The 20,124-nt window shown below is 44.3% G+C and overlaps 1 long non-coding RNA gene across 1 annotated transcript in view; it reads right to left on the bottom strand.

The window, feature by feature from the left end:
• Positions 1 to 16,044, bottom strand: part of LOC126198901 (uncharacterized) — a 627,265-nt gene extending 611,221 nt beyond the window's left edge. The window contains exon 1 of the long non-coding RNA XR_007540109.1: positions 15,747 to 16,044. This is a non-coding gene — a long non-coding RNA (uncharacterized LOC126198901). The remainder of the gene's footprint in view (positions 1 to 15,746) is intronic.
• Positions 16,045 to 20,124: the final 4,080 nt, after the last annotated feature.

Raw genomic sequence — 20,124 nt, 5'->3', positions numbered from 1 at the left:
GCTGAATATACTCGTCACATTACAGTTGAAACGGCTGTGAATTTGCCTGGTGTAAATGTGTGGTGTGGTTTGTCAGCAAGGGGACTCATTGGGCCTTTCCGCTTTGAAGGTACTGTTACTGGAGAAACGTACCTAACAATGCTTGCTGACTCCATATTCCATGCCATTCGTGCATTATACGGTAATGATGAGTTTTATTTCCAACAAGATGGCGCCCCGCCGCACTATCATAGGGACGTACGAGCATACCTGGATCACAATGTGCCAGGCCAGTGGATAGGACGCAGGTGACCAATCGAGTTTTCTGCACGCTCTCCAGACCTCACGCCGCTGGATTTCTTCTTATGGGGCACAGTAAAAGATGAGATGTACAAACGTAAACCACGTATCCTGGACACACTTTGGAATGAGACTCAGGCAGTGTGCGCAGAAATCTCATTGGACGCATTGGTACGATGTACGGAATCAATGGTGACTCGTACTCAGAAATGTATTGATGCTGAAGGCCACCTGTTTGAACATTAATCACATTTGCAAAGTACATTTATTTTTCCAATTGGAGTTTAAGCTTTCCATTTCCAGAAATTTAACATTGTAGAACAGGAAATAAATTTTCTATGACGCTTCAAAGTGTGTATACATTTTTTTGACGCACCCTGTATATTCTTTTTTTTAAAAAAAAAAAAACACACGACAAAGGAACTATTCGAATGGGACGAAAATAGATAGATGTGATGTACCTGTCAGACAAACAAACGATTATAATTTCACAAAAAGGAAGAACTTCAATAAACTGAGCAGGTCAGTAACGCGTTGGTCCACCTCTTGCCCTTATACAAGAAGTTATTCGGCTTGGTATTGACTGACAGAGTTGTTGGATGTTCTTGTGAGGAACACAGTCCCAAATTCTGTCCAACAGCCGCGTTTTATCGTCGAAATCACGTGACAGTTGGAGGGCCCTACACATAATGCTCCGAACGCTCTCAACTGGGCGGAGATCAGTCGAACTTGCTGTCCAAGGTAGGGGTTAACAAGTGCGATGGCAGGCAGTAGAAACTCTCGCCGTGTCCGGGTGAGTATTATCCTCCTGAAATGAAAGCCAAGGACGGCCCGCTATGAAGGACAACAAAACGGGGCGTAGAATATCGTCGACGTAGCTCTGTGCCGTAAGGGTGCCGCAAATGACAACCAAAGGGGTCCTGCTATGAAAGGAAATGGCATCCCCGATCATCACTGTCCCTTTTCAGGCCATATGGCGGGCGTCGGTCTTGTGGTATCCACTACTCTCCAGGGCTTCTTCAAACACGTCTTCGCCCTGTAATCTCATGGACTGAAGTGGAATTGTCTTCAGAGATGAGTCCCGCTTCGAACTGAGCCCCGATGACAAGACATGTCTGGTGACACCCTGGACAGCGGTGGGATGCGAACCTGACTGTTTTCCGCCAAACTGCCCAACAGGCAAAGTGGCGGTCTTGGGTGCCATCCCTTTTCATAGCAAGGACCCCTTTGGTTGTCGTCTGCGGCATCCTTACAACAGAGAAATAGGTCGACGATGTCCTACGCCCCGTTTTGATGCCCTTCGTGTGGCAAACTGTCCTGCGCTTATTTTTCAGCTAGACAGTGCCCACGCGCTCACGGCGAGTGTGTCTACTGTCTGTTTTCGTGCTTGCCAAACCCTACCTTTGGCAGCAAAGTCGCCTGGTCTCTCCCCAATTGAGAACGTTTGGAGCATTATGGACAAGGCCCTCCAACTGTTTCGGGTTTTTGAAGATCTAATGCGCCAATTGGACAGAATTTGGCACTGTGCGCCTCACAAGGGCATCCAACAACTCTATCAGTCAATACCAAGCTAATTTCCTGCACAAGTGCCAGAGATGGACCAACGTAGTACTGACTCGCTCAGTTTATTGCAGCTCTTCCTCTAGAATGAATCATCAAATTTTTCTGAAACTGTAGTCATTTGTTTGTAGGTACATATACATCACATGTACTGATACCCGTCCGTCCCATGGTGCGTCGCTTTTTTGTCTTAAAGTGTAGTTGTTAGGGAATGGTCTCTGTGTGATGTCAGATAATCGGCTTTACAGAAGTACATGCAGACTCGTCAACATCGTTGTTTTCAAGAGAAGTCAGCGACTACAACTGATTTCGGCCGGAGCGTGACTACACAGAGCCACAAATTGAGCTGTTCGTCAGAGGGATTTTACAAGATCTCCACTTTCTCAGGTGCACTGCTAGCTAAATTAATACGAAATATAGCGAGAGGGAATCAGTAAATCCAGTCTTCGCTCCGGCAGTTGCTAGAAATTACCCGGCATACACCGCCAACATCCGAGGCGCACTGTGCACAGCAACTCCCGGACATACTTCCAAGTTACTGCGAGCTGTTTGGGTCGCAGCTGAGGACAGGACGATCATTAGAGAGGCAGCAGCACTTTGCCTCCATGGGTTCCCCTGCAGCTCGTAAGCCACTGGGCATAAAAGAGAATGTGCAAGTTCGTCTGGAGTAAGAAAAACAACACCACCGTTCTAGATTTAACATTGATGCACCGATTGTGGAGCTCGCAAATGAGGCCTCTGAGTACCGTTTCTAGTCACTCCCTTTCCTGTTGCAGTAGCAAATGGAGCGAGGGAAAAACGGTTCCTCATATTCAGCTGTACCACTGCTAATTTCTGTAAGTCTCGTCCCTCCGCGAGATGCAAAATAGAATCGTTCTACGGTGTGTTCCAAATGCTTTTCTCAATAGCTTCTCCAGGAAAGCGCAGAGTACAGCATTCCAAATTTTCGATCAATGCTCTGAATGTGTTGCACGAGCAGTCTCCGTTATACATCCGGTAGCTGTTTCCAGGACTTCACCAATAAACCGATATTTGCCGCTGGCTTATCCTACACTGACGGTATATCTTCCTTCCATTTCATGCTTTTTAATAATAACAATAACAACAACAATGGCCTGGTGCAAGTCTTTTTATTGGACACCACTTCTGCGACTTGCGTGTCCCTAACCTACCCCATTTATCGAACAGGGGAAAGAGGACCTACAGCTTCTACATCTACATCTACATGATTACTCTGCAATTCACATTTAAGTGCTTGGTACAGGGCGCATCGAACCACAATCATACTATCTCCCTACCATTCCACTCCCGAACAGCGCGCGGGAAAAACGAACACCCAAACCTTTCTGTTCGAGCTCTAATTTCTCTTATTTTATTTTTATGATCATTCCTACCTATGTAGGTTGGGCCCAACAAAATATTTTCGCATTAGGAAGAGAAAGTTGGCGACTGAAATTTCGTAAATAGATCTCGCCGCGACGAAAAACGTCTTTGCTTTAATGACTTCTTCTGCCACACTCTCTCCCCTATTACGTGATAATACGAAATGAGCTGCCCTTTTTTGCACCCTTTCGATGTCCTCCGTCAATCCCACCTGGTAAGGATCCCACACCGCGCAGCAATATTCTAAAAGCGGACGAACGAGTGTAGTGTAAGTTGTCTCTTTAGTGGACTTGTTGCATCTTCTAAGTGTCCTGCCAATGAAACGCAACCTTTGGCTCGTCTTCCCCACAATATTATCTACGTGGTCTTTCCAACTGAAGTTGTTCGTAATTTTAACACCCAGGTTCTTAGTTGAATTGACAGCCTTGAGAATTGTACTATTTATCGAGTAATCGAATTCCAACGGATTTCTTTTGGAACTCATGTGGATCACCTCACACTTTTTGTTATTTAGCGTCAACTGCCACCTGCCACACCATACAGCAATCTTTTCTAAATCGCTTTGCAACTGATACTGGTCTTCGGATGCCCTTACTAGACGGTAAATTACAGCATCATCTGCGAACAACCTAAAAGAACTGCTCAGATTGTCACCCAGGTCATTTATATAGATCAGGAACAGCAGAGGTCCCAGGACGCTTCCCTGGTGAACACCTGATATCACTTCAGTTTTACTCGATGATTTGCCGTCTATAACTACGAACTGCGACCTTCCTGACAGGAAATCACGAATCCAGTCGCACAACTGAAACGATATCCCATAGGCCCGCAGCTTGATTATAGGTCGCTTGTGAGGAATGGTGTCAAAAGCTTTCCGGAAATCTAGAAATACGGAATCAACTTGAGATCCCCTGTCGATAGCGGCCATTACTTCGTGCGCATAAAGAGCTAGCTGCGTTGCACAAGAACGATGTTTTCTGAAACCATGCTGATTACGTATCAATAGATCGTTCCCTTCGAGGTTTGAATACAGTATATGCTCCAAAAACCTACTGGAAACCGACGTCAGTGATATAGGTCTGTAGTTCGATGGATTACTCCTACTACCCTTCTTAAACACTGGTGCGACCTGCGCAATTTTCCAATCTGTAGGTACAGATCTATTGGTGAGCGAGCGGTTGTATATGATTGCTAAGTAGGGAGCTATTGTATCAGCTTAACGTATTCTAACTACGTGTCGTTTCTACTGAATCTTCACGTCATTGAAAGGTGAAGGCTAGATTAAAGGAGAAAATGAGAAAAATCCGTGGAGCGACCAGGATTCGATACAGCGCTTTACCGGTTTTTTCCTTCATTCTTCTTTTAGGGATCTGTATCTTAGTGAAAACTGAAACCTTATAGGATCACTTATTTGTCCGGCTGTCTCTCCGACTATTGAAAATCCTTTTTCTCAGTAACAAGTAGACGTATGAAGTTGAAATTTGTGTCACATACTAAGGCCTACAGTCCTTTAGCGATGTAAAAAAAATGTAACTTCTAAGTCAGTGCAATTAAAAGATACGGTCATTTATGTCACATATTTTGTTACTCGCAAACTCACTCGTTAAAACCCACAGGGTACTTCCCGTTTATGTACAATCATGAAATTTGGCAAAAAGCAAGGTTTCACAATAGAAGTAAAGGAAAAAAAATGAGAAAACTGTTAATCTGTAAAATATTTGATTTATCATTTGTTATCTGCTTTCAAGCTTAAAACTAACACGTTCTCGAAAGCTTGGAATCTCTGGGACCGGTATCTTGCCAGCATCAATATCTATAACAGGCAAAAATCGTCGGGGTTATGATTCCCGGAATAGATTAAATGTCTCTATAAGTAATTAAGTTTGTGCGGAGCCCTCAGTGTGCCAGTCCTATTCGCAGCTGGCCAATTTTTTTTGTCCCCTCCAGGTTGTTGGAGAAAGGGAAATAAGTAAACAGAAAATTTACTTCTCGGTACTAAAACGGTTTATTCAAAAAATGAAAGAAATGATGTTGATTAACTAAACCTTTCGTCTTCGGTGTTGTATATATACGTAAATCCCAAAATAAACACATGACTTAGTACTAAACAGTTCACCAAGCAAACTAAAACTACGGATAACATGGGTACATTGATAAGATCTTTACTCTTCTTTGTTGTATGTTTGGAAACAAACTGCGTTAATATGGTTTGGTGACTATTAATTCGCGGATAATAATATTAATAATAATAATAATAATAATAATAAAACTTTCCTCTGTATAATTTTATGAACTTCAACTGTTCTTTGATTTAGTGGTATTGTTAGGAAATGTTGAAACTTCTCTATTGATGACAAGGCTAAAAGGCTTTTCACGCTGTTATGCCCTGGTATTTAATCTAGGTGGAAACTCAACAAAGCAATTTCACCTATACACACAACATAAAATAATGTAGATGTGATGAAAATTATGGATGATATGAAAACATTGAAACTTCCCGAGAGGCTGAAAATATGTACCAAATAGGGACTAGAACGCCGAGGTCTGCGTTTGGTTGTCAATGCTCTTATCGCGAAAAACAGGCCTCTGGTTCAGAATTCCAGTCCGGTGAACAATTTTGATCAACCTGGAAGTTTCAAAACAACGCGCACTTTCTGCTGCAGACTGTAACGTTCAGTGAAGTTTCAACACTATTTGGTAGATGTTCTCACTGGTCCGTATCTACGGGCAGCACACACAAATTTATTCTTGTGTCTTACATGCGGTCACTGACCAAGGAGTAGGAGAAGTAGAGCAGAAAGCACGGTAAGTCATGAGAGCGCGATGACTTACGTATAGCAAGTAATGTCACGGCAATACGTCAACTGTTCTGACCAGACGAAACTACAATCGCCCAAACACGACTATGGGTCTTTGATTGCTCGGTGTCGTGGCACATTGAACTAAACTGAAGCACCAAAGACACTGGTATAGGAATGCGCATACAAATACAGAGATATACAAACAGGCAGAATACGGCGCTGCGATCGACAACGCCCACATAAGACAACATGTGTCTCGCTCGAGCAGCTGTTAGTTCGGTTAGTGCTGCTACAATGGCGTGGTGTTACAGTCGGCGCACGAGCGATGGGACACAGCATTTCCGAGGTAGCGACGAAGTAAGGATTTTCCCGTACGAGCATTTCACGAGTGTACCGTGAACAGCAGGAATCCGGTGAAAGATCAAATCTCAGACACCGCTACGGCTGGAAAAAGATCTGCAAGAAACGGACCAACGACGACTGATGAGAATTGTTTAACGTGACAGAAGTGCAACCCATCCGCAAATTGCTGCAGATTTCAATGCTGGGCCATCCACAAGTGTCAGCGTGCGAACCACTAAACGAAACATAATCGATATGGGCTTTCGGAGACGATGGACCACTCGTGTACCCTTGATGACTGCACGACACAAGCCTTCACGCCTCGCCTGGGCCCGTCAACACCGGCGTTGGACTGTTGATGACTGGAAACTTGTTGCCTGGTCGGACGAGTCTCGTTTCAAATTGTATCGAGCGGAAGGACGTGTACGGGTACGGAGGCAACCTCATGAATTCATGGACCGTGCATGTCAGTATTGACCATGTTGTGGGGCGTGTTCAGTTGGAATGATATGGGACCCCTGATACGTCTGTATACTACTCTGACTGGTGACATGTACGTAAGCATCCTGTCTGATCACCTACATCCTTTCATGGCCACTGTGCATTCCGACGGATTTGGGCAATTCCATCAGGGCAATGCGACACCCCACACGTCCGTAATTGCTACAGAATGTCTCCAGGAACACCTGTGTTTAAACACTTCCGCTGGCAGCCAAACTCCCCAGACAAACATTATTGAGCATATCTGGGATGTCTTGTAATGTGCTGTTCAGAAGAGATCTCCACCCCTTCGTAGTCTTACGGGTTTATGGACAGCCATGCAGGATTCATGGTTTCGTTTCCCTCCAGCAGTGCTTCAGACATTACTCGAGTCCATGCCAAGTTGGGTTGCGGCACTTCTGCGTGCTCGCAGGGGTCCTACACGATATTAGGCGGGTATAACAGTTTCTCTGGCTCTTCAGTATAGTTAGTTTTATTACATAAATGAATGAAAGACTTGCTTAACTTTGACACAGATCTTTACCACAGGATTCCTTGATAAGTTACAACTGTTAGTGACTATTAAAGCACCAGTTGATACACTGATTAACAAACTGTTCTCTTGCAGTACAATGTTACACATTTAAATGATCAAACTCATCAGAAACTTCAAGTACTCGCTGGTCTTATGCTATGATGTTAACTGCTGTAGCTGAGGTCTGGAACTGGGATGAGCTCTTCCGTGCTCGACACTATATTGACCTCAGTGTGAGGGCATTGCTGTGGTGCGTGAGAGGGCATGTCCTCTGGAACGCTGTGGATTCCAACCAGCCGTCGCTGTGTGGCATCGATTCGCATTGCCAACTTTGCTGTGGGAACGGTATCTCCGCCCGATACTACATCAACGGTGGCAGTTCACATGACGGTCTTCTGATTTACACCATCATCGCTCCAAAGAATGTCACTAACGTTTCATCCAGTGAGCTGACTTGCACGACTGGCCTCTGTCTACTGAAGAACACCGTCCACATGGAGACTTTCGTCCTCACCGAGACGTTGCACTTCACAGCCTGGTCGCTTAGATGTGCTGGACCTACCCAGCGGCACTCGCACGCCGCAGGTGCTCTGTCCCGAGAGAATGTTGAGACTGCACTACCGCTTAACAGCGTGAAGGCCACCGTATACCACAATGAGCATCGGTTTCTTCTCTTTGCGACAGTGTAACGATGGGCGGAGAATACCGAGTCCCGACTAGTGAAGAAGTGCCGCCGAGCGAGAACTGGTTCCACGTACAGCGGTGGCTCCTTTTTTTTCTTACTATGTGAAAGCAGCTTTACCGGTTGCTCCGGGAGAAGCTATGCTTCGTCCTTCGAAATAAACGTCACTATTAGCCGACGAAGCAATGCGGCCGGATGGTGATTGCAAAGGGAAACTAAACTCTCCATCGACGTCGGGGTCATTGGAACAGGGCACATCTAGGACAGGGCCAGGATGCAGAAGGAAATCTATAGTTTTCTTTACGAATTAACCGTCCCTTCTTTTTCCTTAAGCGATAGAAGGAAACCGCAGAAAATCTAAATCTGGAGGACCGGTCGGGGATATGAAGCGCTATCCGCCCGAATACGATTCCAGTCTCTGGCCAACACGCTAGCTCAGCCGTGCTTCTTCTAGAAATGTCAATGAGTCAATGAAATCTTCTCGGGTTATAAGTCGAGTCTTGCTTAGTAGTGTAGAGGATGACACGCGTAAAGCTGAAATACTAAACACCTTTTTCCAAAGCTGTTTCACAGGAAAGACCGCACTGCAGTCCCTTCTCTAAATCTTCGCACAAACGAAAAAATGGCTGACATCGAAATAAGTGTCCAAGGAATAGAAAAGCAACTGGAATCACTCAACAGAGGAAAGTCCACTGGACCTGACGGAATACCAATTCGATTCTACACAGAGTACGCGAAAGAACTTGCCCCCCTTCTAACAGCTGTGTACCGCAAGTCTCTAGAGGAACGGAAGGTTCCAAATCATTGGAAAAGAGCACAGGTAGTCCCAGTCTTCAAGAAGGGTCGTCGAGCAGATGCACAAAACTATAGACCTATATCTCTGACGTCGATCTGTTGTAGAATTTTAAACATGTTTTTTGCTCGCGTATCGTGTCGTTTTTGGAAACCCAGAATCTACTCTGTAGGAACCAACATGGATTCCGGAAACAGCGATCGTGTGAGACCCCACTCGCTTTATTTGTTCATGAGACCCAGAAAATATTAGATACAGGCTCCCAGGTAGATGCTATTTTCCTTGACTTCCGGAAGGCGTTCGATACAGTTCCGCACTCTCGACTGATAAACCAAGTAAGAGCCTACGGAATATCAGACCAGCTGTGTGGCTGGATTGAAGAGTTTTTAGCAAACAGAACACAGCATGTTGTTATCAATGGAGAGACGTCTACAGACGTTAAAGTAACCTCTGGCGTGCCACAGGGGAGTGTTATGGGACCATTTCTTTTCACAATATATATAAATGACCTAGTAGATAGTGTCGGAAGTTCCATGTGGCTTTTCGCGGATGATGCTGTAGTATACAGAGAAGTTGCAGCATTAGAAAATTGTAGCGAAATGCAGGAAGATCTGCAGCGGATAGGCACTTGGTGCAGGGAGTGGCAACTGACCCTTAACATAGACAAATGTAATGTATTGCGAATACATAGAAAGATGGATCCCTTATTGTATGATTATATGATAGCGGAACAAACACTGGTAGCAGTTACTTCTGTAAAATATCTGGGAGTATGCGTGCGGAACGCTTCAAAGTGATTTGATCATATAAAATTAATTGTTGCTAGGGCGGGTACCAGGTTGAGATTCATTGGGAGAGTCCTCAGAAAATGTAGTCCATCAACAAAGGAGATGGCTTACAAAACACTCGTTCGACCTATACTTGAGTATTGCTCATCAGTGTGGGATCCGTACCAGATCCGGTTGAAGGAGGAGATAGAGAAGATCCAAAGAAGAGCGGCGCGTTTCGTCACAGGGTTATTTGGTAACCGTGATAGCGTTACGGAGATGTTTAGCAAACTGAAGTGGCAGACTCTGCAAGAGGCGCTCTGCATCGCGGTGTAGCTTGCTCGCCAGGTTTCGAGAGGGTGCGTTTCTGGATGAGGTATCGAATATATTGCTTCCCCCTACTTGTACCTCCCGAGGAGATCACGAATGTAAAATTAGAGAGATTCGAGCGCGCACGGAGGCTTTCAGACAGTCGTTCTTCCCGCGAACCATACGCGACTAGAATAGAAAAGGGAGGTAATGACAAATGGTTCAAATGGCTCTGAGCACTATGCGACTTAACTTCTGAGGTCATCAGTCGCCTAGAGGCAGGATTCGAACCTGCGACCGTAGCGGTCGCTCGGTTTCAGACTGTAGCGCCCAGAACCGCACGGCCACTCCGGCCGGCGAGGTAATGACAATGACACGTAAAGTGCCCTCCGCCACACACCGTTGGGTGGCTTGCGGAGTATAAATGTAGATGTAGATTAGTTTTCATCTTCAGGCAAAGTGGTGTGTTCACGTCCAGGAACGAATATCATTGATGAAGTCTTTTCAGGTTATCAGCCGAGTCGTGGCGTCGTGTTGTTGCAACGTTTCGATTAGTTTCCTAACCGTCATCTGCAGGCAAAATGTCTGGTTCATGTCCAGGAAGAAACTGGGCACTACAATACGTCAATTAGTAGTAATGTCCGCAGCTGCCGCATACATATGTAATTTTATCTCGTTAACATTAACGTATCTTATGTATTCAAATAATTAGAAAAAGATTTTTATGTATGAATCGACGAATTTCTTACAACTGCATCCTCCCAAATTAGACTGCGGAGAAAAGCCATTGCCCTAAGTAATGGCCGTCAATCTTGGCGAACTTCCAGCAGTTTTCCACTCGCATGTAAGAAATTCCGGGACGGTGTCTTTCACTCTCTGTAAAGCCTTTTTAAAAACAGGAAAATGTTGCAGTTTCCTTCCAGAGCGCAATATACTAATATTACCCTGCCCCTACAAAGCAGCTGTCGAGATAATTAAGACAAAATTTAATAGTAATTCACACAAATGCACGTTATCATAATTTTTCTCAATTTGAATTTGCGAATACAATGATGAAAATATCTTTAATGTGTCCTATAGCTCGCACTGCACTGTGGTAATAATAAATAATAATAATAATCTGGTGTGGCTCAATGGCCTGGAGCAACTCTTTCAAGTAGACACCACTTCTGTGTCTTGCGTGTCGCTAACCTACCCCAGTTATCCAAACAGGGAAGGGGCACCTACAGTTACCGTGGAATCCGAACGACGTATCGTTCCCCGCGACTCCTCAGATCGTTGGATAAGACAGGTTGAAAATTTCCACGGTGCGATGGCTGTTCGATCCCGCGACCCTTCAGTTTTCATGCAAGAGCGTTATCAACTAGAGCACGAGGCGCGACAGATGTCCAAATATTTGCAGACTTGTAAATATGCAGTCAGCAACTATCCCTCAAAGGGTACAGAATGATTCTAACCTTTGGATAAATGGAAGAATACCGTATGCGCTATTATTTCAAGGTTTTCAGTAATGAATCAGCTATCCGTGAGGAAACTTGTTTTGCAACTCTGTAACGGACAGGGTTCAGCGGTACAGGCTTGAGAGAGTTAGCTATCGACATGACGGCCATAGATGAAAATGGTCACGTTTCGTTGCTGCAACAAATAACCAGCTGCTAGAAATCTGTCACGATGCTGTCTCTGCTTTCACAGAATCTTTCTAACATGGGTAGAATCTTTCTAACATGGGTATCGGATCCCTCACAGCCTCCCTTGGCAGTAGGACCACGTCAGTAAAGTGTGTTCTTACAACACACGCGAATTTCATTCGTTTGATGCTCCGCATTTTCATCCCCAGAGGTGAACGTTCGATATTGAGTACTCAAGTAGTCTGCTGCCTATCGCCTTGTCACACTTCCTAAGCAGTCATGGTTTCTTTTCCCTCTTACTTACCTTTTTTAATACAACTATTCATTCTTGCTATAATAAAAACTTACCGTCACTGTTTCCCTCGACCTCTTAAACTGAATAGAAAGGTCAGGGCCTGTCACCAGACCCGGATCCAGCGTGCGGATCTGGAGCGGCCAGGGAGGGCGGTTGTATTTCACTGCCCCTGCCTCCCTTGCATCCAAAATATAACTCTCACATTTAACGTGCCTACGTCATTAATAATAATAACAATAAAATATATAAAATGTCTTAGTATAATCATGAAAATTTATTTACAGTAGCGGTTAGTACAGCAGTTCTGTGTGTATGTAACGGTGGGGGGGGGGGGGGGTAGAGAGCATTGGGGAAATTAAATTCATGATTCCCGCCCCCTGCCCCCTTGGACACGCGCCTCTTTGTCACCATTAATTCTAACGCATTACCGTCACGAGTCGGATGTCGACGCATTCTTTCGATCATCACACAAATCCCAAGCCGTGCCAACTGTTGTAATTATTTATCTCTCCCTGTCTGCAGCTGGTAAGCGGAAATCTTATAGCTTGAACACAGTGAAGGAACAAAAAAAGCTTAACCACACTGACTGCATATAGTCCTGAATCTCAGTCCCCGCCCCCCAAATATGAGTCCAATGCTTAAGCTACTGCGATACTTTGCCCGTTCGCAGTTGATAATACTCCGGAAAAAAGGGTGCTCCAAAGCGTGCGACATTAAAGCTTCTCTCCTCTAGTACCCAGTATACACCGCATTATTTTAACGCCATTACGTGTTTCGGGCTATCACGCCCATCTTCAGGTGGCTTCTATTGTCTAATTACAGTAACATTTTCGTCAGAAGCATTTCGTTTACTCCTGCATTGGGTGACCAGACGTCCGGATTAATCCGAACATGTCCACCTTTTTAGCTCTTGGTCCGGGGTCCGGGCGGATTTTTACAGTGTCCTGCTTTTTCGCAAAGTTGAGCGTAATACAGTTAAATTTAGAATTCGTCCCCTTCTATTGCTCTTTTCGTAAAGTATCAATAATTGTTAAGGAATGCATGTATGTAATGTCTATAAATAATAAACTCATTTATTAAAATTGAACGTATGTTTGATGGGGAATACTGCAGATGAGGGTACCACCCGTCAGCCTTGGACAAATCACATGAAAGTAGCCAATCAGGAGTGGCGTTTAGGCAGCCGTCTTTGTTAAATCTTAAAACTACGCGTAACTATAAAAACAATTGATGCCACACTGTCACCACAATCAATGTTTGTAATTTAAAATAAAAAAATATTGCTCTGGGAATCACCACCTGACCACTGGTAACAATTGACTACTAGTTTTACCGGTTATTCGCGGCAGTCACGTGACTTGTCCAAAGCTGACGGGTGGTATCCTCATCTGCAGTTGACCCGTTTGATGTGTCCTCTTCTTTCTTCCTTTGTCCTCCTTTTTGAATTTGTTTGTCGTCCTTTTTAAACAATTGCATCTGGTCACCCTACTCCTGCACTGCATAAGAATATTTGAGCAGTTAGCGCCACTCAGTACGTTGTTTGAAAGACTTGAACAATACAGAAAAATATCATAATGTGAGTGACATTTATAAGATATAACGCCTGCTAGAGTATACACTTAAGAGTTGTTGTAGTGGGCGGCGTTTCGTCTCCTTGTGGTCCTCACGAATTTTCAGGATGATGCAGATAGTGTTTGAACGTACACAGTACACACACACACACACACACACACACATACCACATAAACCACAGCGTTCGTGTGCCAAAGCGGTCTGTGTGGTACATGTGTACCGTGTACACTGAAACACTTCCTGCGTCGTTCTGAAAATGCATAAGGACCACAACGAGAAGAATCGCCGTCCACTAGGACAACTGTAAATGTATATACGCTTTGACTTTATATCTTATCAATAGCAAGCACATATTTTTTGGACTACACTCCCTGAAATTCTGCAGGTACAAGAGATACAATACAGGAAGGGTACGTTGTTTACGAATGATAAAGAAAGGTGAATGCACTTACGAGAATCGATGGGCATGAAAAGGGAACTGTAGCTGAGAATGGAGAGAGACAAGGTTGTAGCCTTTCTCTGTACTCATTCAATCTGTATAATGAGCAACCATTAAAGGAAACTTTGAAGAAATCTGCAAAGGGAATTAATAGTCATGGAGAAGAAATAAAAACTTTAAGGGTTAACACTGACACTACTTCTGCCAGAGACGGTAAAGGGTTTCGAAGAAAAGTTGAATAGAATGGATAGTGACTTGAAAAGAGATTGTAAGACGAATGCGGTCAAAAGTAAAACGAGGGTAATGGGGTGTAGTCGAATTAAATGATGCGATGCTGAGAGTGCTAGATTAGGAGTTGAAACGATAAAGTAGTAGATCAGTTTTGTTATCTGATGTGTAAAATAACTGATGATGCTTGAAATGGAAGCGATGTAAAATGCAGACTGGCAATAGCAAGAAAAGCATTTCTGAAAAACAGGAATTAAGTGTTTCGATGTCCCTTCTGAAGATATTTGTTTGTAGCGTAGCCTCGTACAGAAGCGAAACACTTATGAGAGCGCTTCTAACAAGAAGAAAATAGAGGCTTTTGAAATGTGGTGATGCAGGAGAATACCGAAGATTAGTTGGATGGATCGAATAACAAATGAGGATTTACTCAATCAAATTAGGGAAAAAAGTAATTTATGGCAGATCCTGACAAAAGGAAGGGATCAGTAGGTGGGATGCATCCCGAGGCTTCAAGAAATTGTCTTTGGGAATGGAAGGAAGTGGTGTGGGGGGCGAGAATACACAGAAAATATTGTGGGGAAGACAAACCAAAGACTACATTTTATTGGGCGAAAGAAAATGCAGCAGATATGCTTAAGAGACTGCCTACACTACATTAGTCCATCCTTTTTTGGAGTACTACTGCACGGTGTGGGATCCTTACCACATGCGGTGAAAGGAACACATCGAGAAAGTTCAAACGACGGCAGCACGTTTTGTACTGTCGAGAAATACGGGTGAAAAAAAAAAAAGTCTCTGAGCACTATGGGACTTAACATCTGAGGTCATCAGTGCCCTAGAACTTAGAACTACATAAACCTAACTAACCTACGGACACCACACACATCCATGCCCGAGACAGGATTCGAACCTGCGACCGTAGCGGTCGCTCGTTTCCACACTGTAGGGCTAGAACCGCTCGGCCACTCTGGCCGGCCAAATACGGAAGAGAGTGACGAACATGACAAAAGGTTTTGGGGTGGACAGCATCACAAAAAAGGCGTTTCTCGTTGTGGCGGGATCTTCTACGGAATTTCAATGACCAGTTTTCTCCTCCTAATGCGAAAATATTTTGTTGACGCCGGCCTTCATAGGGAGAAACGATGATCATAGTAAAATAAGGGAAATCAGAGCTCGCACGGAAAGATACAACTATTCGTTTTTTCAGCGCGCTGTTAGAGATTGGAATAATAAAGAATTATTGTGAAGGGGGTTCGACAAACCCTCTGCCAGCCACTTACGTGTGATTTATATATGTAGAAGTAAACTGGGGCTAAATTCTAAATATCTTTGTACTGCGCCGGAGTTGACATGTTGCTGACGGATGTGTTGCTGTAATCAGAAGGGTGTAGACATCTGAACATGTCCGTGATAGCCCGAAATCGGTAATGGCATTCAAATAAAGCTTTTTAAAAGCATATGCGACCGATTCCGTTCTCCTTAACTGAAAACATGTGGTTAGGTACCGTAGGTGATAATTTGGGATGCAAGATGTAGCGAACGAGTGGTGTGACGGTGTAATGGCTCGAGCAACAACGCCACCTTGGGCGCCATTGCTGGCTCTGGAATCTCGTCTGCGCCTCAGCAACACCACCGCTCGTTCTTTCCACTCACCTGCGGTTACGACAGAGCACGGGAACGCAGGAGCCGAGAGGCGGCGACGGTGCTGCCGCCTGGTGGCGGAGTCAGCGGCGTCAACAGCGAGGAACACTGCACAACAACAAACCACCACAGGAGAAAACAAAAAGCGGACTCCACGGCGCACTGTGTTTCGCTCGCACTGCGCGGAGAGAGTGATCACACGACACGAGGGCAGCTCCGACGTCACCGGACGGGCTCTGCGCCCACGCGGGATCGCGACAAAAACACTGGCCGTTTCGGCGGCGACCACCTGTGGCACGCAGGTAGGTGCGCGCTGGGCGACCACGCGTCGACTGGCAACGGCGGCGGCCGGCGGCCGCGTCCGCAGGAGCGCCTCTACCCCCACCACCGCCGCCGACGCCAGCAGCCGCCTGCGTTCCTCCGCCTCTCACGTAGCGCGCCGGCCGGCCGGCCGGCCTCCGGTTCTGTGGACAACGCCGCGCGCGCCACCTCGCCTGCTGCTGCGGCTACATGTACACCTACGTGATTACTCTGCTATTCACAATAAAGTGCCTAGCAGAGGGTTCAATGAACCACCTTCAAGTTGTCTCTCTACCGTTCCACTCTCGAAATGTACGCGAGAAAAACGAGCACTTGAATTTTTCTGTGCGAGTCCTGATTTCTCTTATTTTATTGTGATTATCATTTCTCCCTATGTAGGTGGGTGCCAACAGAATGATTTCGCAATCGGATGAGACAACTGGTGATTGTAATTTCATGAGAAGGTCCCGTCGCAACAAAAAATGCCTTTGTTTTAATGGTTGCCACTCCAATTCACGTATCATGTCTGTGACACTATCTCCCCTATTTCGCGGTAATACAAAACGAGCTGCCCTTCTTTGTACTTTTTCGATGTCATCCGTCAGTCCCACCTGATGCGAATCCCACAGCGCACAGCAATACTCCAGAATAGGGCGAACAATTGTGGCGTAAGCTGTCTCTTTAGTAGACCTGTTGCACCTTCTAAGTGTTCTACCAATGAATCGCAGTCTCTGGTTTGCTCTACCCACAATATCATCTATGTGATCGTTCCAATTTAGGTTATTTGTAATTCTAATCCCTAAGTATTTAGTTGAATTTACAGCCTTCAGATTTGCGTGACTTATCGCGTAATCGAAATTTAGCTGATTCTTTTAGTACTCATGTGTCAATAAATCGTTTTCTTCGAGGTACTTCATAATGTTCGAATACAGTATAAGTTCCGAAACCCTGCTGCAAATCGACGTTACTGATATAGGCCTGTAATTCAGCGGATTACTCCTATTTTACTTTTTGTGTATTGGTGTCACTTGAGCAATTTTCCAGTCTTTAGGTACGGATCTTTCTGTGAGCGAGTGGTTGCATGTAATTGCTAAATATGGAGCTATTTTATCAGCATACTCTGAGAGGAACCTCACTGGCATACAATCTGGAGGCCTTGGCTTTATCAAGTGAGATACCTACTTCTATGTTTCTCATCTTGGTAGTTGTTCTTAATTGGAATTCAAGAATATTTACTTCGTGTTCTTTGGTGAAGGAGTTTCGGAAAACCGTGTTTAATAACACTGCTTTCGTGGCACCGTCATCAGTGACTTCACCGTAGTTATCGCGCAGTGGAGGTATTGATTGCGTCTTGCCACTGGTTTGCTTTATGTATGACCAGAATCTCTCTGGGTTTTCTGCCAGATTTCGAGACAGAATTTCGTTGTGGAAATTATTAAAAGCATCTCGCATTGAAGTACGCGCCATATTTCGAACTTTTGTAAAACTTGCTCAATCCTGCGGATTTTGCGTTCTTTTAAATTTGGAATGCTTTTTTCACTGCTTCTGCAACAGCGATCTGACCCGTTTTGTGTAGCATGGGGGGGGGGGGGGATCAGTACCATCACTTATTATTTTATGTGGTATATCTCAATTGCTGTCCATACTATCTCTCTGAAAACATTCCACAACTTTTCTACACTTACATGATCAGATCGGAAGGAGTGAAGACTGTCACTTAAAAAGGCGTAGAGCATTTTTATCAGCTTTCAGCTTTTTTAAATAGATATACTTTGCGTTTCTTTTTGATGGTTGTAGGTGTTACGGTATTCAGCCTAGCAGCAACTGCCTTGTGGTCGCTAATCCCTGTATTCCTCACAATACTCACTATTTGTCGAGGATTATTTGTTGGTAAAAGGTCAAGTATGCTTTCGCAACCATCGGCACTAGTACGTTATCTGTCTAATATTCGACCACCACTTGCTAACCTCACGTTGCTGCGCGCTGTACCAAGTGTATCAGTACAGCCGTCGGTACACGGACCGTGCTGTCGAACGTCAACGTTGAGCGTGCCCGGTTCAACGTGCTGCTGAACGTTCAGGAAGGATGCGACTTCTACGTACGGCCCACCGTGGTATGCGCGATCGCAACGCCCTCCGGCCGCCGTTGTCGGCTGTATCTGACTCTCAAATCACACTCTTTACGAAACAGACGCGCGTAAAATTCCCAACAAAAGCAAAACGAGGATAATGGAAAGTAGTCGAATTAAATGGGGTGATGCTGCGGAAATTAGTTTAGGAAATAAGACGCTTAAAGTAGTAAATGAGTTTTGCTATTTGGGGAGCAAAATAAATGATGATGGTCGAAGTAGAGAGGAAATCTTAAGAAAGCTATTGAAAATTTCAATACTGACCTCGATGCACTTTCAAAATGGGCACAGGACATAGGACTAAAACTAAACCCATCTATAACCCAAGCCGTACTTGTTGGTCACTCTAAGCTCATTAGCACAAAACATCGAGAATCCGTACCATCTCTTACCCTAAATGGAACAAATATTAACTTCTCTCCCTGAGCGAAAAGTTTGGGAGTAATAATAGATGAAAATCTAAATTGGACAGAGCACGTAACTGCAGTGTGCAAAAAACCATCAGCATCCCTTCATGTCCTTCAAAAATATAAAAAACTCTTCCTTTCGATTTGAAAAAGAAATTAGTACAAACGCTTATACTCCCGATCATTGACTACAGCGTTATTATCCTACAAGGCCTCTCTCAGGAAAACTCGCGACGTCTGGAACTGGTCATTAATGCCTGCGTCCGCTATATCTGTGACGTTCGACCTTTTGATCACATTTCACCAGCATATGCAAAATTGTCCTGGCTGCGTGCAGACAAACGCAGAGGTTTCCATACACTCTGTCTCATCTACTGCCTTATAAATGTACACTGTCCCTCATATCTCTCCTCGGCCTTAATGCTTATGTCAGAACAACATGACAGAAACACACGTTTCCATCATAATAAAATCCTCTCTGTTCCACTGCATCGCTCAGTCACCTTCTCCAAGTCCTTTACAGTAGCGGGAACCCAACTCTGAAATACCCTCCTTCGTTATGTTAGAGAACTTAAAAACATGTCCGGCTTCAAAAAACAGTTAGTGACGTATCTACTTAAGCAACAGTAATGCCTTCCTCTGTACATGAATGCACTTCACCTCATTACTTCCCTCTTTCCCCTTCCTTAAATCTCCTCTCCCCAAAACTCGCTATGCTAGTAAACATCTACTTTACACACCAAGATATTAATGTACATCTGCACAAATCTTCATTACTATTGCCAATTTTTCTCGTGTTTATCATTATTATTTGATTTTTTACTGTTATTATTATTGCTTTTATCATAATTTGTATGTATAGCACCTGTTGTAAAAACACTCCTAGCATTTACTTTATTAGGTCTTAGTCATCACTCTTTATTCATATTGTCACTAGAATAATCTAATTTTCTTATTTAAACTTTTGTCATGATGTAACTCTGATGTGTGAAATGCTGCATGTGTGGAACACTGGCCCGATGTAAGAGAGGGCCTGATGGCCCTAAATCTGATCAGTTTAAATAAATAAATAAAATGTAGACTGGCAATGGCAAGGAAAGCGTTTCTGAAGAAGAGAAATTTATTAACATCGAGTACAGATTTAAGTGTCAGGAAGTCGTTTCTGAAAGTATTTGTATGGAGTATGGCCATGTATGGAAATGAAACGTGGACGATAAATAGTTTGGACAAGAAGAGAATAGAAGCTTTCGAAATGTGGTGCAACAGAAGAATGCTGAAGATTAGATGGGTAGATCACATATCTAATGAGGAGGTATTGAATAGAATTGGGGAGAAGAGAAATTTTGGCACACCTTGACTAGAAGAAGGGATCGGTTGGTACGACATGTTCTGAGGCATCAAGGGATCACCAATTTAGCATTGGAGGGCAGCGTGGAGGGTAAAAATCGTAGAGGGAGACCAAGAGATGAATACACTAAACAGATTCAGAAAGATGTAGGGTGCAGTAGGTACTGGGAGATGAAGAAGCTTGCACAGGATAGAGTAGCATGGAGAG

The sequence above is a fragment of the Schistocerca nitens genome, chromosome 8, assembly GCF_023898315.1.
Source record: "Schistocerca nitens isolate TAMUIC-IGC-003100 chromosome 8, iqSchNite1.1, whole genome shotgun sequence".
Lineage (NCBI taxonomy): Eukaryota > Metazoa > Arthropoda > Insecta > Orthoptera > Acrididae > Schistocerca > Schistocerca nitens.
Note: the sequence above shows the minus strand (reverse complement) of the source record. Positions and strands in the feature narration are given on the sequence as shown.